At 42.5% G+C, this 25952-nt stretch overlaps 1 protein-coding gene across 8 annotated transcripts in view; it reads left to right on the forward strand.

The window, feature by feature from the left end:
- LOC134224638 (uncharacterized) overlaps window positions 1-25952 on the forward strand; it is a 196217-nt gene that overhangs the window by 23849 nt on the left and 146416 nt on the right. The gene's annotated exons all lie outside the window — the stretch shown is intronic.

Below are 25952 nucleotides of genomic sequence, written 5' to 3' on the forward strand. Positions count from 1 at the left end.
GGCCAAACGACCCTTTCAGCCTAACGACTGTTTCGGCCAAATGACCCATTCGGCCAAATGGGCTTCAACCTTCCCCGCTTGTAACACCCAGGAATTTGTGCGAATCGCTCAAAGCGGATGCTAATACCAGAACAGTTGCCCAAATCGGCATTTCCTATTTGTCCTACCCACACCACGGCTCGAGACGCCTTTGCGCCTCTGACTACGGATCTCCGAGCTAACTGTCAAAAGTTTGGTTTTGGAGTGATCATATAGCCTTTACGCATACTAAGAATACGAGAAAGGCAAAACATGATTTTTGGGACAGCAGTGCGAATCTCGGTAAAACTTTAACAAATTGCTGAGATCCCGATAAAAATTTATAAATGTTTACAGTCTTCGAAGATGAAAGTCGCAAACAACGGCAGTGAATTGGCAATGAGCCTTCTAAATAATTGCAAGATTAAAACAAAAAAGGGAATCAATAATCGATTAGCGTCTAACATACCCTTTCTGCTTTGTTCTCTCCGAGGCAGCTAAGTTGGTTGCGACGAGACGGACGCAATGAGAAAACAGAACTGTGCAATAAAAATCCTATTCGACTAAATGCTGATGTCATATTAGAAATTCGGAGACAGTACTCGTCGATAGAAAAATCCTTCCGCACGCGATGGCATATGAGCAAGTCAAACCACCTTCCTTTTGCCAGTGAAGATATATCAGCTTCCACACTGATATTCTTCCCTCCCTCTTCATATGGGAGCTTGGCAGAAGGAAGGTCGTGTGATATGTGCCATCACAAATGTTGCCCTCCGCTCGCTTTCAAATCGACTTCTATAAAAACATTCTTCATGCCTGCCGTATCCTAACGGAACTATCAATTCTATACTTTCGCCTCTAATTCTATCATGAACATGTACGTCCAAGTTTGGAAGATGATATTAGCATATCCATATCATACCCTTTTGTAATTAACTGAGCTTGTTGCTGGCAAATGCATCTTGCAACAAGCCTTCATCAGAACACGAATATGATAGGAACCATTTGCCTTGCGTGCTCTGATATTTCCGAGCATACAATGCTATTTTGATAATAAAATTTTAAATATTTCCATAAAAAAACTGCGATAGTATAGAACCGAAATTTTTCCAATTTTTTATGCTGAAAAAATTGTTCGGATGATTGTCATTATGACAAAAACAAAGCTTTATCAAAGTTTCTCTTTTGTCGTTTATTTCGCATGCTCATCGCTGAAATATTGATTGAAAGAGGTTCGTAGCATAAGGCGGCGAGAGTGGGCGAGATAATCCTCGTCCTAAAGAAGAGCTCACAGACGGGTGGTATCTCATCTGGAGTGCCATCACAGGAAGTACGGGATGAATGCGTAGAAGTGAAGGCTCTACACGATGAGGTGACCATCCAATGTAAACAGATGGACTAGGTCATGCCAGCAGAAGAGATTTCCTCAGCCATCCAAGGTCCAAGGTCCAATAGTGGTAGCACAGGTCCATGAGTCGGTATCGAAAGGACCATTGAAAAATTGAGATGTGGAATATAAAATCATTGGAAAACTGTTTGAAGGGACCATTATGGTAACCCAGATTTTTTAATATGAAATAATGTGCCCCTATTAGTCGATATCGAGTCATAGAGCATCGACTCATGGAGGTTTGACTGCATATGGATCGTCATGATTCTCGAAACTTCTTCCCCTCTGCAATAGCGTGACGTCCTTTGTGGATCGCTCCTAAGATGATCAAAGTAGGTAAGCTTAATGTTGGGTTGTCTGTACACTGGGGTCGTTTTCATGCGGATTTTGAGACTTCGACATGTGCTTCCACTGTCTTGAAGCGGGACACAAATCGTTGCCGTGCATAGGGTCTGATATGAGCAACTCGTGAAGGCGCTGCAGGGAAAAGCCATGTGATAAAACATTATCGTGCACACTATACACGAGCATGAACCATGTGCACAACCTGGTTCGGCCTGCTTTACCGTTGGATGAAAATACGAGGCAAGTAACGCAGCTCGACCTCATCCATTTTGCCATCCAGAATTTGCTGGCAGCAGAAGCGAACGTCGCTATTGCATCCTGGCTGACCCTCGGATAAGGAGAACTGAGTAGTTGGTGAATTCATTACAGCGGCAATCTGCACGACGTAAAGATTACCGATCCAAGAAGTGGTGTACACAAGGGTAGAGGAAGCAGTTATAGCGGCCAATAGATCAATTCACTCAGATGGTCAATCGGGTGACATCAGACCTGGTGTGTCGCAAGCCATTAGTCATTGCAGGAGACTTCAATGCGTGGACGACAGACGGGAATAGCCACTGTACTAACCAGAGAGGCCAAGGCTGGTCTTCGTGCTAGGCAACGACGACTTCCGAGGTAGTCCAACGAAACGGAGTGGAATCCGCAATTGACGTAACATTCTGGGGTTCGAATTTGGTCGGTAACATGCAGTGGAAGGTGAACGATGGATGCACCTATAGTGACCATTTGATTATCCGCTAAAATATTGGCAGCAAGTTAAGGAGAGAAAGTCGGGAAGCTACTTCTACAACCCGAGCAATGTCGTCCATTTCAACAGTGGGGCCATCAGTGAAGCTATAGATCTAGAGAACAACACTTGAGTGAGGTAGAATGGGCCAAGGCTCTAGAACGAACCCATGGGGAGACGCTTATGTGGAGCCAAAACAAGAGGAGCACTGGCTCCTCCCGAGCGATGTCCAACGAAGTTTTATGTGCTATTTCTGCACCGTGGCCCAACCCATTAGCCACCTGTAGCAACGGTAAGAGCTGCCGCAGCCGAGGAAGAGGTGGCGAGGGTGACAATATAGGAGCTACCGATAGTAGCAAAGTTACTTAACTCGGGAAAGCACCTGGTTCCGATGGGATCTCGAACACAGCGTTAAAGGCGGCCATAATAGAAAATCTGGGGTTAGGGAAAAAAGGTCGAAATGACAAAAAGTCGAAAGACAAAACGTCGAAAGACAAAAGGTCGAAGGGACAAAAGGTCGAAAAGGACAAAAGGTCGAAAGGGACAAAAGGTCGAACGGGACAAAAGGTCGATATCCATCTATTATTTGCACTCATTGAATGCATTTTATTTAATTGTTAAAAATAGTGAAAAATAAAAGGGCAATTTTTTTGCCAACTGTATAGGACAACTCTGTTTCGCGCAATACAAGTTTTATTCATTTCCAAAATCAACAATCTGATTTATCTCTAACAAAACTATCTAGACATTCATAATATTGTTTCATAGTCATTTCTCCTTCTTTGAAAATGGCTCATTCTTCAACTTTGATTAATGAGATGAGTGTGTTATTATTTCTGCTTGAAGTTAAATACATAGCACAAAGACCCAACTTGTTATCAACATGTTCTTGATCGAAATTTTGTCCCTTTCGACCTTTTGTCCCTTTCGACCTTTTGTCTTTTCCGACCTTTTGTCCATTTCGACCTTTTGTACCTTTCGACCTTTTGTGCTTTCGACCTTCTGTCCCTTTCGACGATTTGTCTTTTCAACCTTTTGTCCTTTCGACATTTTGTCTTTTCAATCTTTTGTCTTTCGACCTTTTGTCCTTTCGACCTCATGTCTTTCGACCTTTTGTCATAGATTCGAAAATCTGAACATGTTGCAGCCATGCAGAGAGAGCCTGGACGTTCGATCTTCGAATACATGAAAGAAGCCGCTTTTGGTTCTGTTGCCGAAACTTAGCAAGCCATCAGGAGACCCCTCAGCGTACAGATGAATCTGTCTGATAGCTACTACACAGTTAAAAATTCTGAAAATTACACGCTATGGAAATATTTAAACGTATTCTTGTATCCAATAGTCTCTAATTTTACATCCAACTTTTTCTTGTACGCAATATTTAATACAAGTTCCATAGTAACGACAACTTGTAATTTTAAAAAGTGATGGGAAAATGAGTCGAATCTAACGGAGCCTTTTTGTTACATCATATATGCTGTAACATTTTTATACTGTGTGGAGAAGTAAAGGGAGAGGGTTTTCGAGCGAGTGCCTGTTGAGCGAATATCACGAACACGTTGTATGTTCTGGGAGTACCGGTAGGGCTGTATTTACTTGGTGGAAAAAGTGACGTAAATGAAATACGGAAAATGCAACGAGGTGGTCGAACTGATCGTAGCTCATTCGAGAAATCTCGTCGAGTAATGGTTGCGCTTCAAGATGCTGCAGCTGGGGCATCATAAGACTGAGATGATAATCGTCAACAGCCGAAATCGGTGGAGGAGACGTCAATAAGAGTCGGTGGATGTGACTAGCAGCATAATTCAGATCAATTTGTTTGCAGTGTTGCAGTAACCAAAGATGGCAAGAAGCAACAAGATAGCCAAGTTCAAAACTTTTCATACATCTCACCGGAGACACTGAAATCAATGAAAGTGCTTCCATCTGTTGCACAAAAACTCAAGCATTAATACTATTTTTGAAGGTTTTGTTTACCGTGTATCGAGAACGAGAGAAAAGTTCACAAACGTCACTTACTCGACAGCACCATCTGTATTTGTTGTTTTTTCTGCAACGAGATTGATTCGTGACTTCTGTTTTATTTTTTATAGCTCCTTACTTTTTTCTTTAAAACCCTGTTCTCTTCACGATAACAAGTCGCTAGAATAATGATCATGGACCAAATGCTTGTCGCGGTTTTCCTTGAATTTTTGTTAATTAGGTGTATTTGCTGATCGCTGTCGATATTTCCCATTTCAACTTTTCTAGCAACATCAATTTCGTTATCGTCATATTCGGGGTCTAAATCCATTGGAGTTGCTTTTCGATCGATGAAACATCTATTTCAATCGGAGCTGAGAAAAACGAGTCTGGAAAAGCGTTGGAGCTGCGAAATGCCTTAAGCTAAAATGGATAAAATAGCTGGACTTTGTTATTATTGTTCTTATAAACATTCCCTTGAGTTTTATTTCTGTGATTTGTAAAAGCAGAGTTGGCGAAATGCTACGAGCAAATTTGACTGTGCTTATTGATACCCGGGTTTTGACAAAACTCGATCTAGGGTCTCACATCCCTAAACATAATTTAATATACGCACTTCATTAAATAAAAATAAGACGGGTAAACAGCTTGCCAGCTTTGTTTTAAAGAAACTGTTTTTGGCCATCGTCTTGTATGAGTTGTTTTCATGGTGCAATGGCTCAGCTGTTATTGTTTTATTTTATTGACATTTCTACAAAAGATGATCGATTAAAATTAACAGTGTAGTAGTTCGGTTTTTGTTCACTTGCGGCGCTTATCGTGTCTCCGTTAAATCATAGAAGTCGGGTATCTTGTTGCTTCTTGCCATCTTTGCAGTAACTCATATAGTTATGACTGAATTCGATCGTATATGAGTAATATAAAGTTATCTACAAGATGTGTGTGAGAGTGATGCTCGACGATAAACTAAGCTTAGCAGTCATGTCAACTACGCTAGCAAATGGCAAACGGCAATAGCGGCACTATTGAGGATGATGGCGAACAGCTCTAGGGTTTGCTCCAGCAAGTGTAGCGTGGTGTTTTTTATACTGCGGTACGAAATTCCAGTCGTGCGTCAGCGTTCAGCATAAACTACAATGCCCGAAATCTGCAGAGCATTCATAGGCTGATGTTCCTGACAGACATCAGTTCATATTGCACCATATTTCTTGAGGCAACATGCGTACTCGCGGGCATGACGCCTATCAAACGGGAGGTCAAGAAAGATGAGGAGTGCTACCACCTCAAGCACAGAGCAGCAACGTTACCCAAATGACAGAGGGAGTGGGACAACTCGACCAACGGCAGGTCTGGATTAACGGACTTCATGAAGAATTAAACTACGACATGACCCAGCTCTTCAAGTGCACACCTGCACAGCCTCGCATATGCGGCTTCCCTCACCAATCCGTAATGTTCAGACGGGAAACTGCTGAGCGCATTCTGCTCATAGGTCCTCGGTTCGAGAGGAGAGAGAGGAGTGCAATGTTGAAGGCATACGGAATGGAAACTATCACCGATAACAGACACCTTACAGTGGAGCGCTGTCGCAAGAAAGATGACCAGCATAGCCGACATCCTACAACGATGTTGGAGCAGCCGCATGCCGCCATTAAAAAGGAGGTCGCGAGCAGTGCATCGGAGTACAGCGCCGCGGAAGATGGATGTAGATAATGAATGAAAGCACTATCTACCAACATCGCAAATGGCACCTTAGCTTGCTGTGAGCGCGTGGTGTCACGGTCAGCTTCGTCAAAGTAAGATAGATCCGCCGCCGAAGCCTATCCGAGTCATTTGCGATGACGATCGAGGCGGGAACTGAATAATGGCTCAACCAGCAACTAAGTTGGGAGCTGACCCTGGAAACCTGGTCTTCGGATTAGGAAGATCTATCGCCGCGAACTTGTCCTAGTAGTTTGTCGTGCGTGAACGTACCGGTCTCGGGTCGTCGGAGCACAATTGAACTGGACGCTTTCTCCACCCGAAATCTCTGGATCGAAGTCCAGTTGGGGAAGTAGTTGCGAGAAGCGAGAAGCTTCTAATGCCGGGGAGCTTCCCATCGGGGTAGGATATATCCACCGCCTAGGACTATCCGAGTAGTCCGCGATTAAGGCGAGAGCTGAATGGCTCAACGATTAACCTAAGAGTTGAATGACTCATCAGCATGGAAAGCTCGATTACACGGAGTAGGCTAGATTTCCCGTCGGGTACTAGTTGAGTAGACCGTGGCATGTGATCGCACCAGCTTTGGGTCACCAGGACACCATTGAACGTTGCCCATTGAGGCGGATCTTCGGATTCAACTTGGGCGAAGTATGAGCTTGCGAGAGTTATGCGTGAAGAGATTTAGCGCGCTCTTGTATGAATCTCAGAAAATATGCCACGAATCAATAGAACTGTTTACGCTTGCCGAACAGCACTTTAGCAGGTTGAAATCGCTGTTATTTTGCCTGTCTTGGTACAGTGATCACCACGTCACTATCCAAGCCGTTCCTGGGTGGACGTTAGGCAGAATAACAGCGATTTCAACAATGCTTGTTCTCTCATATGGCCCTCTGCTAATCTTCAGTTTCTATTCATTTCACACTTATCGCTCGCTTGCGGTGACAATCGAATCTGTACCTTCATTACTTTCATCTACTCCCTTTCGCTTTGAGTAGTATAATTATCACCGAAAAAAGCCAATAAATTAATTTCGCGAAAGCTATTCAGTTGCCCATTGTGGCGGATCTTCGGTTGCGGCCAACGTTGAGTTGGTGAGTTTCCCGTCGGAGTAGGATCTATTCCAGAATCCATTCTAGCCAATTGCTCCCTTAGTGCTGGCTATATCATGACAAGTGAAGAACTGAAGAAATTACAAAATTCACAGGAATAAAAAAAATATATACTCATAGGATCGATCCACCGCCAAGGCTCGACGGAGTAGAGGGACACAAAAGAAGGGGAAAGGAAGCCAAAGGGCTCAAGAAGTAGTCCACGAATGGGACACAAAAAAGGTCAAACGGAACGATGCCAGCCAGAACGGAGGAGGCGCATGGTCACTGGCGGAGACAGAGGTGGGGCACCACATGATACAATCACACCATTGTTCTCAACGGCTATTATTCTTGCACCAAGCGGTGCCCCACCAAATAACAATAGCTGGCTCCGCCAGTGCGCATGGTCTACCAACTTAGGAACGGTGATAAACCTACGGAAAGCCCACCTTCCGAAACAGTAGCGAAACGTTAGACCTAAGGTGAAGCCCAAAATGTTTCTTTAGTGAGTATTTCCTGTTGATGAGTACCACACTCCGATGCGCAAAAGTGTAAGAAGAGTGGCATAAAAAAAACAAATCTTAAAAAAATAAAAAAGGATTTTTGAGTCGGTTATTATTGATAATCTAACTGGATTTACTTCGGTAAGTAAAACGATTAATACAATATGGAATAATATGAATGTGAAACGTTATACTCAGGTTCTTCCCAGTCAAACTGGCGGGCCAAACAATTATACGATCATACGCTCACTAAAAAAATTTCAACTATTCGAAGCAGAAATTATTTGTCTTTGCCCCGCCAATGAAAGGGTGTAATGGAGTCGTGTAGTCAGTTTGACACTAATTGATCCTGTAAGTATTAAAATTATTTAATTTCTAATGGAGACCACCCGAAAAGCGTGAAGTACTTTGTGGATAACCAGTATGTGGCTAATCATGAATTTCGGGAAAACACTTCTCTGAACATATAACTTCCCAGTAAATCTGAAAGAATCGACGAGAAATCGTAGAACTCGTCAATACCAAACGCTCATAAAACCCGCACCAACTAATGATGTCATCGACGACGTCAGCCATAACCCCTCTTTCATTCTATACCCATGAGATGCTGGGGCATTTAAAAGTTGAATTTTTATGATACTCACCCAATCAGCCGATACGACTCTCCGCGGAGCAGAATGAAACAATACCTTGAACTCAGGGCAAGTCGTAAAACATTATTGCATTAGTTAGGTGCCAACCGATCGCGTCTCCAAAACATCCGAATCTTAATACGACGAAGTATACCTTTAGCGAACAATCGCTCATGTAAACCGAGTGCAAGCCAAGCCTCGGTTACACCATTTATTGTTTGGTCACCAGATGTGTCGAGTGCGAACCCGTTGCGACGTCGTCGTCGTTGTAGTCATCCGAATGGGTATGCTTTGATCTCCGAAAGTCCACCCCCCGTGGCTCGCTGTGTTTTCGTTGTCGATGGCAATAAAACTCGCTGACTGCCAGTCCCATCCGTGGCGTAATAAATGACACCGCACCGGCGGGTCAGTTCCTATTTTTAGTGACACAGATTCGAATTCGGAGACACCGTCATCCGGCGCACCGAGCAGCTTGGTGTTCACAAAGAACAGCAACATGTTGGGCGGCTGATTGAAAGATCTTTTCTTGATTTGCGCATTTGATCATGCGGGTGTTGTAACTTGTATGTTTTGGAAACAAACAAATAAACAACATTGAGTGCAGATGGTGGAATCTTTTTGTAGTAATGGAATCTTTTTGTTATATCTGATACGCTAAGAAACTTCGATTGGGCTTCACTTCAACAAGAATTAATATCTTTGTCACATCGTACTTGAAGGATTCATAAAAGCATTTTCATTCCTCAAGAATATCTCTATAAAAGTACACAGGATAGGGTCAAAACTGAAGATTTGAATACGGGTGGCTGCTAGTTTTGAAATCTGTAAGGTCTGTCAAATTTTTAGAAATTCATTCAATTAGGATTGAGTCAAATTGCGTAAAGAGAAGGATAATGAACCTTAACACTCCTCCAACCAATATAGGTTTTACTTACACGAACAATCAAGCCTCGGAAAAATTCGGAACGCTATTTTCAAATCGTTATGCCTCAGCCGTTAGTGAAACGATTTGAACAATTTTGGGAAACAAATGTACCCGTCCTTCACGATTTTTCTGAGAGGTTGAGACCTCCGATCGGACCTTTCGAGACCTCAAAACGTCGGAGCAAGTCATGATTTTGATACAAATTGCGTGGTTGGTGCTCACCAGCTTATGTTGATATAAGTAAGATATGTTGGAATCCGTAAGATTTGGAAAGTTGCAGTCTTCTACAAATTTGTTCAAGAGGTCAACACGAAGCTGGCGCAGTTCAAATTATTTCAGAACTCATCCACTTGACGGCGCTAGTTTATATAAAATTACTCGTTGGGTTAGATATTTGGGAATCCGTAAGACTTAGAAAGTTGCCGGAAATTCCTACGGAAGTTCCTCCGGAAGTTCCTACGGAAGTTCATACGGAAGTTCCTCCGGAAGTTCATACGGAAGTTCCTTCGGAAGTTCATACGGAAGTTCATACGGAAGTTCCTCCGGAAGTTCATACGGAAGTTCCTTCGGAAGTTGCTAAGGAAGTTCCTACGGAAGTTCCTCCGGAAGTTCCTACGGAAGTTCCTACGGAAGTTCCTCCGGAAGTTCCTACGGAAGTTCCTCCGGAAGTTCCTACGGAAGTTCCTCCGGAAGTTCCTACGGAAGTTCCTCCGGAAGTTCCTGGAAGTTCCTCCGGAAGTTCCTACGGAAGTTCCTCCGGAAGTTCCTACGGAAGTTCCTCCGGAAGTTCCTACGGAAGTTCCTCCGGAAGTTCCTACGGAAGTTCCTCCGGAAGTTCCTACGGAAGTTCCTCCGGAAGTTCCTACGGAAGTTCCTCCGGAAGTACCTACGGAAGTTCCTCCGGAAGTTCCTACGGGAGTTCCTCCGGAAGTTCCTACGGAAGTTCCTCCGGAAGTTCCTACGGAAGTTCCTCCGGAAGTTCCTACGGAAGTTCCTCCGGAAGTTCCTACGGAAGTTCCTCCGGAAGTTCCTACGGAAGTTCCTCCGGAAGTTCCTACTGAAGTTCCTCCGGAAGTTCCTACGGAAGTTCCTCCGGAAGTTCCTACGGAAGTTCCTCCGGAAGTTCCTACGGAAGTTCCTCCGGAAGTTCCTACGGAAGTTCCTCCGGAAGTTCCTACGGAAGTTCCTCCGGAAGTTCCTACGGAAGTTCCTCCGGAAGTTCCTACGGAAGTTCCTCCGGAAGTTCCTACGGAAGTTCCTCCGGAAGTTCCTGCGGAAGTTCCTCCGGAAGTTCCTACGGAAGTTCCTCCGGAAGTTCCTACGGAAGTTCCTCCGGAAGTTCCTACGGAAGTTCCTCCGGAAGTTCCTACGGAAGTTCCTCCGGAAGTTCCTACGGAAGTTCCTCCGGAAGTTCCTACGGAAGTTCCTCCGGAAGTTCCTACGGAAGTTCCTCCGGAAGTTCCTACGGCTACGGAAGTTCCTCCGGAAGTTCCTACGGAAGTTCCTCCGGAAGTTCCTACGGAAGTTCCTCCGGAAGTTCCTACGGAAGTTCCTCCGGAAGTTCCTACACGGAAGTTCCTCCGGAAGTTCCTAGTTCCTCCGGAGTTCCTACGGAAGTTCCTCCGAAGTTCCTCCGGAAGTTCCTCCGGAAGTTCTACGGAAGTTCCTCCGGAAGTTCCTGGAAGTTCCTCCGGAAGTTCCTACGGAAGTTCCTCCGGAAGTTCCTACGGAAGTTCCTCCGGAAGTTCCTGGAAGTTCCTCCGGAAGTTCCTCCGGAAGTTCCTCGGAAGTTCCTCGGAAGTTCTCCGGAAGTTCCTACGGAAGTTCCTCCGGAAGTTCCCAGTTCTCCGGAAGTTCCTACGGAAGTTCCTCCGGAAGTTCCTACGGAAGTTCCTCCGGAAGTTCCTACGGAAGTTCCTCCGGAAGTTCCTACGGAAGTTCCTCCGGAAGTTCCTACGGAAGTTCCTCCGGAAGTTCCTACGGAAGTTCCTCCGGAAGTTCCTACGGAAGTTCCTCCGGAAGTTCCTCCGGAAGTTCCTACGGAAGTTCCTCCGGAAGTTCCTACGGAAGTTCCTCCGGAAGTTCCTACGGAAGTTCCTCCGGAAGTTCCTACGGAAGTTCCTCCGGAAGTTCCTACGGAAGTTCCTCCGAAGTTCCTACGGAAGTTCCTCCAGTTCCTGAAGTTCCTGGAAGTTCCTCCGGAAGTTCTCCGAAGTTCCGGAAGTTCCTCCGGAAGTTCCTACCTCCGGAAGTTCCTACGGAAGTTCCTTTGCAAATTCCTCCGGAAGTGCCTTCGCAAATTCCTCCGGAAGTTCCTACGGAAGTTCCTCCGGAAGTTCCTACGTAAGTTCCTCCGGAAGTTCCTTCGCAAATTACTCCGGAAGTGCCTTCGCAAATTCCTCCGGAAGTTCTACGGAAGTTCCTCCGGAAGTTCTACAGGTTCCTCCGGAAGTTCCTACGGAAGTTCCTCCGGAAGTTCCTACGGAAGTTCCTCCGGAAGTTCCTACGGAAGTTCCTCCGAAGTTCTGAGTTCTCGGAAGTTCCTCCGGAAGTTCCTACGGAAGTTCCTCCGGAAGTTCCTACGGAAGTTCCTCCGGAAGTTCCTACGGAAGTTCCTCCGGAAGTTCCTGCACGGAAGTTCCTCCGGAGTTCTACGGAGTTCCTCCGGAAGTTCCTACGGAAGTTCCTCCGGAAGTTCCTACGGAAGTTCCTCCGGAAGTTCCTGTTCCTCCGGGAAGTTCTCAGGTTCCTCCGGAAGTTCCTCCGGAAGTTCTACGGAAGTTCCTCCGGAAGTTCCTACGGAAGTTCCTCCGGAAGTTCCTACGGAAGTTCCTCCGGAAGTTCCTACGGAAGTTCCTCCGGAAGTTCCTACGGAAGTTCCTCCGAAGTTCCTCCGGAGTTCCTGAAGTTCCCACGGAAGTTCCTTCGTAAGTTCCCACGGAAGTTCCTTCGGAAGTTCCTTCGGAAGTTCCCACGGAAGTTCCTTCGGAAGTTCCCACGGAAGTTCCTTCGGAAGTTCCCACGGAAGTTCCTTCGGAAGTTCCCACGGAAGTTCCTTCGGAAGTTCCAACGGAAGTTCCAACGGAAGTTCCAACGGAAGTTCCTTCGGAAGTTCTGAGTTCTCCAGTTCCTGAAGTTCCTCCGGAAGTTCCTACGGAAGTTCCTCCGGAAGTTCCTACGGAAGTTCCTCCGGAAGTTCCTACGGAAGTTCCTCCGGAAGTTCCTACGGAAGTTCCTCCGGAAGTTCCTACGGAAGTTCCTCCGGAAGTTCCTACGGAAGTTCCCCCGGCAGTTCCTACGGAAGTTCCTCCGGAAGTTCCTACGGAAGTTCCTCCGGAAGTTCCTACGGAAGTTCCTCCGGAAGTTCCTACGGAAGTTCCTCCGGAAGTTCCTACGGAAGTTCCTCCGGAAGTTCCTACGGAAGTTCCTCCGGAAGTTCCTACGGAAGTTCCTCCGGAAGTTCTACGGAAGTTCCTCCGGAGTTCCTGGAAGTTCCTCCGAAGTTCCTACGGAAGTTCCTCCGAAGTTCCTACGGAAGTTCCTCCGGAAGTTCTACGGAAGTTCCTCCGGAGTTCCTCCGGAAGTTCCTCCGGAAGTTCCTCCGAAGTTCCTACGGAAGTTCCTCCGGAAGTTCCTACGGAAGTTCCTCCGGAAGTTCCTACGGAAGTTCCTCCGGAAGTTCCTACGGAAGTTCCTCCGGAAGTTCCTCCGAAGTTCCTCCAGTTCCTGAAGTTCCTCCGGAAGTTCCTCCGGAAGTTCCTACGGAAGTTCCTCCGGAAGTTCCTACGGAAGTTCCTCCGGAAGTTCCTACGGAAGTTCCTCCGAAGTTCCTACGGAAGTTCCTCCGGAAGTTCCTACGGAAGTTCCTCCGGAAGTTCCTACGGAAGTTCCTCCGAAGTTCCTACGGAAGTTCCTCCTGGAAGTTCCTACGGAAGTTCCTCCGGAAGTTCCATGGAAGTTCCTCCGGAAGTTCCTACGGAAGTTCCTCCGGAAGTTCCTACGGAAGTTCCTCCGGAAGTTCTACGGAAGTTCCTCCGGAAGTTCCTTTACGGAAGTTCCTCCGAAGTTCCTACGGAAGTTCCTCCGGAAGTTCATACGGAAGTTCCTCCGGAAGTTCCTACGGAAGTTCCTTCGAGGTTCCTGGAAGTTCCTCCGGAAGTTCCTTAGTTCCTCCGGAAGTTCCTACGGAAGTTCCCACGGAAGTTCCTCCGGAAGTTCCTACGGAAGTTCCCACGGAAGTTCCTACGGAAGTTCCCACGGAAGTTCCTCCGGAAGTTCCCACGGATGTTCCTCCGGAAGTTCCTACGGAAGCTCCTACGGAAGCTCCTCCGAAGGTTCCTACGGAAGTTCCTCCGAAAGTTCCTACGGAAGTTCCCCTGGAAGTTTCTCCGGAAGTTCCTCCGAGAAGCTACGCCGAGAAGTTTCACCGGGAAGCTACGCCGAGATGTTTCACCGGGAAGCTACGCCAAGAAGATTCACCGGGATGCTACGCCGAGAAGTTTCACCGGAAGTTTCTCCAGGAAGCTTCTCAGGAAAATCCTCGTTGAAGTTTCTCCGGAAGTTCCTCCAGAAGTTCCTCCGGGAAGTTCCTCCAGAAGTTCCTTTTGGACGTTCCTCCGGTAGTTCCTCCAGGAAGTTCTTCCGGTAAGTTCCTCCGAGGAGTTCCGCCGAAAGTTTCTTCGTGAAGCTTCTCGTGAAACTCCCCCAGAAACTTTTAGCTCAAATATCGTAAATTAAGTCAATCCGCTTCAAAAATTAAACAATTGAGTCATTTTCAATCAGCAATACTCCAATATTCGAGTTTACTATTTCAGTGACCTTTTTCCAGTATCAAAGAAGCTTAGCAAACGAACGAGCTAAGAAAAATATAAAAGCGAGAGATGAAAATTCGAATTTTTCCTCTTTTTCATTCAAAACTGAATTACAGCTGAACGTGTGGGAAGTGTGCCGCTCGAAACTAGAATACTGCTAATTGGCACTGAATGACCATCCCCAAATGTGGTACACAACATTGCAACCTAACGTGCTGATTTATGATAAGATTACACTAACCTCGGATTCGTCAGTGCAGCAGCTGGGCAAAAAGTATGCCTTTCCTTTCTCTTCAGCCGCATAAGTTGTACATGATTCGGACAGATCGTGAGTACTGGTTGTGTCTGAAAGCATCACGGAGCCTAATTGCGCGCTTGTTTCTATGACGCTCTTGGAAGGAGGTTCCGACAACAACGATGACGGTGTGATCATGATATGCTAAACGATGTTCACGGAATCGACCATCAGCCAACAACGCGCGGCTATTGGGTGCTTGAAAAGTCATCTCTCCCAGCTGTTTGATGTCCCTTTGTTTAAAACTACATAGGTGAGCCAATGTTCACAGATCAATAGAAAAAATACGGCAGTGGGAAACGGAGGAATGAATATTAACTAATGTCACCAAGTTGGATGCAATTGGGAACGTGAGATGGACATTAGACTCGAATCACGATCATTACAAGTAATAGCGGGGATGTTCGAGAATATATATTTAATTTATTCACAACTTTATCACCACAAATTTAATGATAGTTCTACCCAGATTTTCTACTCTATATTTATTGTCGTCATATGTTTAGGATTTTCATGTTAGTGGCGTGTCATTATCTGAATGCACCAAATGCTTTCAAGCTCAGGAGCCATTTAGTCAATTTCTTTCGTTATATGCAAAAGAAAAAAAAGTTTAAATTTTACTATAAGGGGAGAGGGATAGAAAAACCGAGAAAAATCCCAGAACCTACCTACCTGAAATGGAATAAAAGTTTTATAAATTTTAGGCTGATCGAAGGGATCGAATCAAATATATGTACGATCTTCGGCCTACGGTTTAAAGAATGAAGTGTTTCAATTAGTCAAATGTGGAAAAATTCCTTAACGTTGATATTCATTAACTCTATTCATAACACATATGACGACTTATAGTTGTATCTAAAACCCAATCTTTCACACAAAAGTACATTCTACTGCCATCAAATTATCATAATAATAAAAGCATAACAACCCAAACTTTCCCTTCCGGTAACAATTTTTCACACTTCCCCCAATCACGCCGATTAAATTTTGCGCCACGCCACCTCTAAATTGCCACGCGCGACTCGGCGCGATTCTCAAACAGTGCTAATGCGCCTCCCAACAATACAATCGATAGCCGTTAATTGGCGTCCCGTAATTGAATCGAAGCGTTTTCCACTTGAAATTTATAGCTCCAAAGCGCGAACTTCATCTCTTTTATTGGCTTTGAACCGCATTGAGGAGAGGACGCCATATGGTTGATCGGGTCGGGGCGGTCTCCGGTGGATGTTCAGCTAAGGTGACGCGATGGCGATGAGTGTGTCTATTTTCCAGCTTCGCTCAACCGTCAAAGCTTGCGGCACACACCACTAATGGACGTAGCTACAACTAACCGTGACGACACGGGCGGCGGCGGCGGGGTGGCACCGGTGGGATGATCCTGGTGCATCATTGAGGCATGGCTCACTACAAGACCTACTGTCTCATGGCAGGTCGTGCCGATAGATCGATTAGACCCCGCTAACGTAGTTTCACCTTTCCTCCGTTGTTGGTTGAGCTCGCACGGGGAGACCAAACAGCGGAAGGCGGTAATCGGAAGAAAACAATGTAATCATGAGTGTTTATTTTAGCGGAAAATTGGCCTCTTCTCTCCGTAACCGATGGGCGGGAAGGGAACTCTTCGGTGTATTAATAGCGAAAAGAAGGCAATTGACTCGATTGCAACGCAAATAATATGATGATTGACCTGATAGATTGAACTAATATGTGGTATTTGAATCTGTACAGTGTTCGTTTTGGGATGGTTCTTGTTGAAGGTGAAAGTTACTTTCAATTTATAAACAAAAGAATAAATTCCTTACCTATAAAGATTTTATTCACAATGACGATGATTTCTTAGACTAGAAACTAGGTAGGAAACAATTTAGCAAAGAATGCCTACAACCGGAAAATTTAACCGAAAGTCACATTTAATATAGCAAGACGACTAATTGACGCTTGCTTGGTCAGAGATACTTCTCTCAAAAAATGGGAATCTGTTATGACTTGATGTAAGTTTATAGCTGTGTTGGTAAATTCAACAATCGCTTTTGATGACTGATTTTGATGAGTAGATCTGTCAATTTTCGTTTCGTATGATTCATCCGTGACAAATATGTTTCACTTGAGCGTCGCACAGTTCTTGTTACTCTGATGTTTGTTGCTAAAATTCATTTTTGTTGACAACGGGGATGTCAAAAAGAAAATTGCAAATTTAGTAGGTAGTTACAATTCTCGCTTAACTTTTCAAAAGGACCTAAGTAACATTTTTTTCATGAATTAATTTGAATAGCGCAATCAACAGAACAACATGAAAGCTTTTGATTGCAGTACTCAAATTAATTCATGAAAAAAATGTTACTTAGGTCTTTCTGAAAAGTTAAGCGAGAATTGTAGATTTTTATTTTCCAAATTGTTAATCGAATAATACCTAAGTATTTATTTTACGGTGTTTTTTCAGGAAATTGAAACCATCAAGAAATTATAAGAATATCAAAGATTATACACGAATGCCTCCGTCATTTCCGCCTTCAAGAAAATCTTCAAAACCTTCAGCAAATTCTGCCAAGAAAACCTATAGAAGTAATAGAAATTCCTTCAAAACTACATCGTAGAATTCCTTCGGGAATATCTCCAACATTTTCTTCTGCGGACATACCATAGAAAAAATCCTTCGGAAGTTTCGCCGAAAGTTCCATCAGGAATTCTTTTTGTGGATGATAGTGATCCTTTAGGAAATCCACTCCTGGAGTTACTCTGGAAGCTACTCCTGAGATTCCTTAAGAAAAAAAAACTGGGAAAATTCTCCAAAAATTGGTCATTGTAGTTCTCGGGAAAATTTGTATTTTTTCTTATGTTTTCAGTAAATTTATTCATGGGAATTCCAGGAGATCTATTACAAAATCCTCCAGAAATCATTTCTGAAATTGCTCCATTGAAATTAACCATTAAGAATCACTACGAGAATGCCTTCAAAAAATTCAAAGAAGGAGCAAAGAAACGCTTTGAGGATTCAATTTTAATAAAAATTAGTTTTAAATCGGTTAAGATCCCATGGGAAATGTGTCAAACGCAACGTAAACGTATCCTATGAGCGGGGCCCTTTACAATTGAATTACATCCATTTTATTTAATATGAATAAAATTAAACAAATTAATGATAGTTAAGTATACATATAACAAAAACATCTAGAGACATTTAGAGACTATGACAACGAAGTGTAGAGAGGAACTAAACCAAAACGCATGTTAAACAAACATTTTCCTGGAAGCTCCGCCATTCATACATCTCATTTTCATTTTAAATGATATGATGATGATGATAGGAAATAATACTTACAATTTGAATAGTGTATCACGATATTTTGCCAAAATTTCGCTGGTGCAGTAAAATTTTAAATTCTTTCCTCTTTCTTCCCTGACTTTTTTTTCTTTGTCGATGCTCCTCTAGTGAGTATTAAGGATTTTTTTATTCTTTATTAGAAATTTTATTAAAAAATCCAAGGCTAGTTCTTTAGAAAATCCCTCCAAGAATTCATTTTATAATCCCTTCAGGAAAATGTCCATAAATTTCTCCAGAAATACCTTTAGATATGTATCCAGAAATAATTTAGGAAATTCCTTCAGGAAGTTCCATTAAAAAATAACATTAAACTTTAGTAAAATTTGATCCCTTAAAAATTCCTTAAGCAGTTCTTCCCCGGGAAAGGAGACAACATATTAGGCTAGAATTCCAAAAGATAATCTTTTGGAAATTCCTCCGGAGATTTTTTCGGACATTTCTTCGGAATATCCTACGACAATTCCTTCGGAAATCCCGCTAGGAAATATATGAGAAGTTTTTCGAGAATAAGAAAATTCCATCAGAAATTGCTTGAATTGCGTGGGTATTTCTTTGGGAATTCTTTTCATCAATTTCTTCATCAATTCCTTCGCGAATTTCTCCGGAAATTCCTTCGGGAGTTTCGTTAAAAGTTCATTTTGAAATTCCTACGGAATTCTCTGCAACGTCCTTCCAGAATTCCTTCGATTTGTTTTCAAGATTTCTTAGAGAATTCCCTCAGGGAACCCCGCGAATAACTCCGAGAATTCCAGGTAGAATGCCGAAATAATTCCCGAAGGAATATCTAAACGAATTTCAGGTTTCCAGGAATCTGACAATTCCTCAAGAAGTTCTTCTGGCAAATCATCTGAATATTCCTTTGAAGATCCTTCCAGGAAATCCTTTGGAAAATCTTCCGGTAGTTCCTTCGGGAGCTCCTGGGGGAATTCCTGCGAGGATTCCTCCAGGAGTTCCTCCGGGAATTCATTATAGAGTTCATCTGGGAAATTTGAGAACACTTCAGGCAATTTATCTGTGAATTGCTTTCGGAATTTCTCCGAAAGACTTCCTCTGACTCGATGAAATTCCTGGAGAACTTCCCAAAAAAAATTCCAGAAAAATATTTCCCGTTGGATTATCTGAAGAAATTCCAGATTGCCAGGACTTTGCCACAACTCCGGACATTCTTCTAGTAAATCATTCGAACATTCCATTGAGATGTCATCCAAGAAATCGTTTTGAAATTCTTCAGAGAATTTCTCCAGGAAACCCTCCGGGTATTCATTCGGGAGTACTTCTGGGAATTCTTTCGAAGATTTCTCAGAGAATTCCTCTGGGGATTCCTTCGGGAATTTTTCTGGGAATTCCTCTGTGAATTCCTTCAGAAATTCCTCCGAAAATTCTTCCAGGATCTACTCCGGGAATTCCTTTGTGAATTCCGTTGGAAATTTCTTCAAGAATTACTTCTGGAATTTCACCGGGAATTCCTCCTGGCAATTCCTCCGGAAATTGCTCCTGGAATTCATCCGGGGGTTCCCTCGTGATTTTTTTTCGAAATTTACTTCAGGAATTCCTCTGGGTTTTCCTAAGAGATTTTTTTTCGGGAACTCCTCGGGTAATTCCTTATGGATTCTTTCGGGATTTCCTTCGGTAATTCCTTCGGAAATTTCTCCAGGCATTCCTCCAAGAAATCCTAAGGGCATCGGGGAGTTCCTTCAGAAAATCCATAAGATTTTTTTCGGGAATTCTTCCGAGAATTATTTTTTAAATTCCTCTGGAAATTCCTTCGAGAATTCGTCTGGGATTTCTTTCGGAAATTCATCTGGGCATTCCTTCGGGAACGGCTCCGAGAATTTCTATGTCAATTCCTCTGGGAATTCCTCCGGGAGTTCCTTTGAGAATTCTTCCAGGAATTTCTCCGATAATTCTATCAGGACTTACTCTGAGAATGCTTTCGGAAATTTCTTGGGGATTTTCTCCGGAAATTCCTCCAGAAAACTTCAAGAAATTCCTTCGGGAATTCGTCCGATAATTACTTCGGGAATTTCTCCAGGAACCATTCAGAGGCTTCCTTCGAGAGCTCATCCTAGAATGCCTTCAGGAACACCTCAAGGAATTCCTATGAGAATTCCTTCGGTATTTTTTAGAAAATTTATCTGTGAATTCCTTCAAGAATTCCTCCGGGAATTGCTCCATACCATTCTTGAAGAATTCGGGAATTCTTCTTGGAACTTCTTCAAATTCCTCTGGAAACTCCTTTTAATTCCTCTGGGAACTCTTTCCTTCGAATTCTTCGAAGAATTTCTCCGGGAACGCATTTGGGAGTATCTTCGGGAATTCCTTCGAAAACAGCTTGTGGAATTCTTTCGGGAACTTATCTGAGAATTCTTTCAGGAATTCCTCCTTGAATTCCTTCTTGAATTCCTCTGGGATTTCACCCAGAAATTCCATCAGGAATTGCTGTGGAAATTCCTCCGGGAATACCTCCGAGTACTCCTTCGGGAATTTCTCCGAAAATTACTACGGGAATTCTTTCGAAAATTCCTCCGGGAATCCGATCGGAAATTCCTCCGAAATTTTTTTTAGGAATTTCTCCAAGCATTCCTCCAAAAGTTCCGTAGAGCATCGTCTCACTTCAGCTTGTGCGAAGATAAAAGTGGCGACACATGTTTACGTTCAAACTGAATGTTTTTTGTATACCGTGAAAAGCATCCTATGATTGAATCAAAACTATTAGAGAGATCATACTAAACCTGATTACTTGTATTTTTCTTCTTCATTGGCATTAGATCCCCCACTGGGACATTGCCGCCTCGCAGCTTAGTGTTCAATTAGCACTTCCACAGTTATTAACTGCGAGGTTTCTAAGCCAAGTTACCATTTTTGCATTCGTATATCATGAGGCTAACACGATGATACTTTTATGCCCAAGGAAGTCGAGGCAATTTCCAATCCGAAAATTGCCTAGACCGGCACCGGGAATCGAACCCAGCCACCCTCAGCATGGTCTTGCTTTGAAGCCGCGCATCTTACCGCACGGCTATACTTGTATATTGCTACATATTAACTGTTGGATGTGATATCATTTTATAACTGGCTCATCCATATACTCCGACCAAATCCTGTAATTCAGGTAATCAACTCAATCGGAAATAAAAGCTATGTTACCTAGAAAATATTCCCATTTATTTGCTTTTGAATTGTTTTTAATTTAAATTAAAATATTGGTGCAACTTGATGAAATTATAACATGAAAAGAAAAAGTACCGAATTTGTACACTTTTTGACTATTTACTAAAACTGCAATATCTCAGGGGCCCTCCTTAGCCGTGCGGTAAGACGCGCGGCTACAAAGCATGACCATGCTGAGGGTGGCTGGGTTCGATTCCCGGTGCCGGTCTAGGCAATTTTCGGGTTGGAAATTGTCTCGACTTCCCTGGGCATAAAAGTTTCATCGTGTTAGCCTCATGATATACGAATGCAAAAATGGTAACTTGGCTTAGAAACCTCGCAGTTAATAGCTATGGAAGTGCTTAAGAGAACACTAAGCTGCGAGGCGGCTCTGTCCCAGTGTGGGGATGTAATGCCAATAAGAAGAAGAAGAAGAAGCAATATCTCAGCCCCAGAACAACATTTCTTGGATCTTTTTTTATGGAAATACTCCTTATAAATAGCTCTTGTAAGTATGTAAGTTTTTCTGAACGAGAAAAAAAAATTGGGTGAGGATGAATAAACTTCGAAAATTAGTCAAAAAAATGTGCTTTTTTCGATATTTAAAAAGTTCTGCAGACTGTAAACACGTATAATACCAAAAACTAATTCATGGAGAATATGGGCAAAGATCCACAGAAAAATAAAAAAATATGAAACGAATGGGTGACCCTGTAAAAAAACTGCAAATGGACCCAATATTTGATTTTTGACCTAAAAAAAGCTCATTTTTCAAAAATCGGTCTGGCGCGACCTCTAAACGATTTTTTAGAAATTCGGTTTGATCTACAAAAATTATCCTGACAGGTATATCTTTCATTTCAGGGTTGAGCACCATGACTTTTCGAACATCGATGTTCTTGGGACACCCTACTACCCAATCTAGTGGTGATGATTCATTGAGTAATGGAGAGGAAAATATTTGAATGATTGATCTTAGTTCGATGAAGTTTTCAAGCAAATTCATTGTTAAGGCTCTACAATTTTAACTTTTGGTTTTAATTCTCAATTCGTGCAAGGCCAAAAGAAATTGAATACAAGTTCATATACTGCAACGAATGCACATGGCGTGTCCTCTACTATTGGTAGGCTTCCTTTTTATCGCAATTTTGTAGTTTTTCATTTCCTACATCCCCCTATCACTTGTCCATCCTGATCCACCGTACAATATTGAATATAAGTCTTACGCTATATATACGCTATAAGATATAGCAAAAATTGGTAAGGTTGAAAGATTCTTCTTCGTAATGGTTGACTGTGAGGTTGTACACGGAAGACAGATTATTTGTTTTTTTCTTAGTAAAGTATTTTTTAATCACACTCTCATACCATGAAAACGGCCAACCACTGCTCCATTACTAGCATTTGTCATAAACAGTGGCGCCGGGAGTGGGAGGGACAAATAGGACATGTCCTACGCACGAATTTTCCTGGGTGGGACAGTCAAAGCATTGTCCTACCCATGATTATTGGTAGGAAAAATGACTAATGACTGGCAAAAATCTGTGTGTTATAAAAAGGTGATTTCAAATTTTATCAGAGTATTTAAAATAACCATAGAGTTTTCTTAGATCCTAAAGGAATAGACTACTGATTATTTTTTTAGGACTTTGAGCACTTTATAATCTCGAAAGCGTTCAAGATGTCTAAAGCAAGGATCTTTTCGATCATCTTGTAATTTGGGTTCAATGAATTAGTAGCTTATCAATATTTTGGAATTCAGCATCTGTAATGATTTATTGACAATCTACTGAATGATCGAACCTAGATTACTAAATGATCAGAAATATTCTTTGTTATAAAATTTTTCAGAGGTAAAAAAGTTGTTAAAATCAGCAAATGGGATTAACAAAAAAAAATTGTAAGTGTTGATAGATGAAGTGCGTTTAAATGAATTATTGGAAACCCAAGGAAAAAAGTTTTCTACAAACCTTAAAAGATTCATTGAAATCTGAGGAACCACAAACATTACAAAGTCCACTTGAAATCTGGCCCGTACGAAATTCTGAGCTCTTAAAAGTTTCATTGACAATTATACGATTTCTTAAAAGTTCGCTTTGCATCGCTAGATCCATAACCAATAATAAGCAATAATTGATTGAAACCATTGAAGATTTATGTAAATTTCTGTGATCCATGACTTCTGCAGGAAGCTTGTAAAATGTTCGATAATTGAAAATTCAAATATGTATGTCATGCTTCTTCTTAGTTATCCTTAAGCAATCTTAGAAAAGCAACATTTTTCCAGAGAATCGTAGAAAACTTCTCAAATTATTATTTTTGCTAAGATTTGTTCAAGTCCATATTATTTCTGGAATTGATTATGTTGCTGCCGCAAGCAAAACTGTCTTATATTGATATAGATTTCATTTCAACATGGGTCGGTAGCTTTTTCGCTTTTTGCGGCAGTATAGGTAGAATGTGCGATGCTGTAGCCCACCAGGTATCCAGGTAGGTTAGTAGAATGTGCATCGATTTCGGGAACAAGCTTGGTGATCTAGTGGCTACCGTTTCTGCCTATAAGCAGGAGGTCGTGGGTTCAATCGCATGCTCGTCCTTTTCCTATGCTGTATTTCTTAGTTCTTTCTGTGTTTCACGATCTACTGAAATTATTTCTTCTGCTATACCTTCCACACTAACTAGAGTTTCCATTTCCCGGCCATTTTCGTTGTCCCGGGATTCGGGATGAACTTATTCGTATATCCCGGGAAATCCCGATTTTTCGATGTTTCCTTAGAACTTATTTTTTGATTTAAAATCGATTTTTTTCAATGTTCAGGGGTAAAATTCATATTTTAGAAAGGCCAGATAATACAGATTTAAAATTGGAACTCAATTCAATTCTAATTTGAATCGATTCTTTCGAGAAAAAGTACTACAAGAGCAAATAATATTCACGTTTTTCTGGGAAGGTAGAATACCCTTTTGGAATATATGATCGCCGAGTCCGAGAAGAAGGGTTCGCTGGCGGTTGAAGTTGGCTTGACTGTTTGCATTGTTTTGAATATGCATTTGGATTAGACAGTTGCTGGGATTGCATTCAATACCCTGGTGACGAAAGATGGAAGATGTGCAATAGAATCGTACTGGGCCCATAACCTATTGCGGATATGGGAACCCCCTCACAAAGAAAACACAATACTAGAGTATCCTCCAACCCATGGCAGGCTAATAATTGTTACTTTTGCCAAGAGCTGCAGCTCTTCTAATCTTGAACAGATCACTTCCTAGTCTTGATGGTAATCGTTAATTTATCATTATCGCCGACAAAGTTAATTGTGTTCAACGTAATCGCTTGCTGCGATAAAGATGAATAAACTCAATTATAATCGGAGCTCGATAGTTTAACGAAAGTTAACTTCATAATTTAACGATAATGAGGTTAGTAGGTTACGCGATTAAAGTTGGTATATAGTTTTGACTGAAGCCGAGAATTGGACAAATTGATTGCGGCCTGTTGACCAGAGTTGATTTTGATCGAAGCGATACACCAAAAAATAGGCAGAGCAACGGGGTCGGACCACTGAAGACGACCACACAGTTGTGGTCGAAATACGTATCTGCAAAGATAACGAAAATTAACTGGTTGAATTAAATGGAACTAACTTTTGTGAGAAGAAAAATTACGCTGTTTGCGAACCGGAAATGAAACAGTATTTTTTGTCCCGGGTATCCCGGGATTTTCGGGATTTAAAAAATAATATCCCGGGAATCGGGAAATCCCGAATTTTCCTAAGTCCCGCGATTTTTTGTCCCGGGATGGAAACTCTAACACTAACAGCTTCAAAACCTTCCGTGGCACCTATTAGAGGTCGTAAAATTCTCTGCACCTCTGTAGTAAGAGATGCAGCTCTTGGTGGTCACGGGTTGAAGTGTAGTATTTCATCCCATAGTCTAGGCTTGTAACACACACGAATTTTTGCGAATCTCTTAAGGCTAATACCATAACTATTGCTCAAACTGACATTTCCTATTTGTCCTACCCACGACTCGCAACGTGGATGCGCCTCTGGTCATAAATATCAACAATTGTCATAAATATAACTAGCATTTACATAAATATCAACGGCTCATTAAAATTTGATTCTAGGTTGAATAGATTCGAAAAACATTCGAAAACGATTGATAATTTAAAAAATCGATATATTTTATCTGTATGTTTTTGTCTTTCTCGTATACTAAGTATACGGAAAGGCTATATGATCAATCCAAAACCGAACTTTTGATAGAATGCTCGGAGACCCATAGTGTTATAATCGACTCAGCTCGACGAATTGAAGTGATGTCTGTTTGTGTGTATGTATGTATGTATGTGTGTGTGTATGTGTACAAAATTTTGTAGACACACTTTTTGGAACTTAGCATTGGTAGAATTTCTCGCAACAAGTTCCATTCGATATTGGCCAGATTGGACTATGGGATCAGAAGTTATCGTTAGTTAGTATTATCTTTGCACGAGAAAGGCACCAACACCACTAGGTGGATTGATCAGGGTAATTTTTTTAAAATCGAATGACGTTGTTAAAAGTGATGAAACTGATTTTTTGTTGTGTGCCACTTCATGAAATCACCAGACATGTTCAAAAGAGCTTATTCCAAGCATCCTTGGTGGCATTCCGAGAACCTGGTTCCCCAGCAGAAGTGGCCACTTTTTGATGTGGTCTGAAACCCATCTTGCGACGTCTTAAACTTCGTGATTTTGCGAAACGTGCTCAATAGAGTCTATTTTAAGATACCTGAGTGGTGTTGGTCAGGGCCCGTAGCACCCCGGGAAACTGGTACCCCTAGGGAAGTGATCACTTTTTCATGTGATCTGAAGCCCATCTTGTCCCAAACTTCCTGATTTCGCGAAACATGCTCAACAGTGCTGGTCAGGTTCTATGGCACTCCAGGAATATGATGCCACAGATAACAGATATTTATTCTGGTATCCGATACGTGTGTAAACATCCGCAACCGTTGATTCAAATGTATCGAACATTTGGAATGCAATTGGCAATCGTTTGGAGATGGCGCGCCGATCATTTCTATGTGAAACGCA

The sequence above is a fragment of the Armigeres subalbatus genome, chromosome 3 (assembly GCF_024139115.2).
Source record: "Armigeres subalbatus isolate Guangzhou_Male chromosome 3, GZ_Asu_2, whole genome shotgun sequence".
Taxonomy (NCBI): Eukaryota; Metazoa; Arthropoda; class Insecta; order Diptera; family Culicidae; genus Armigeres; species Armigeres subalbatus.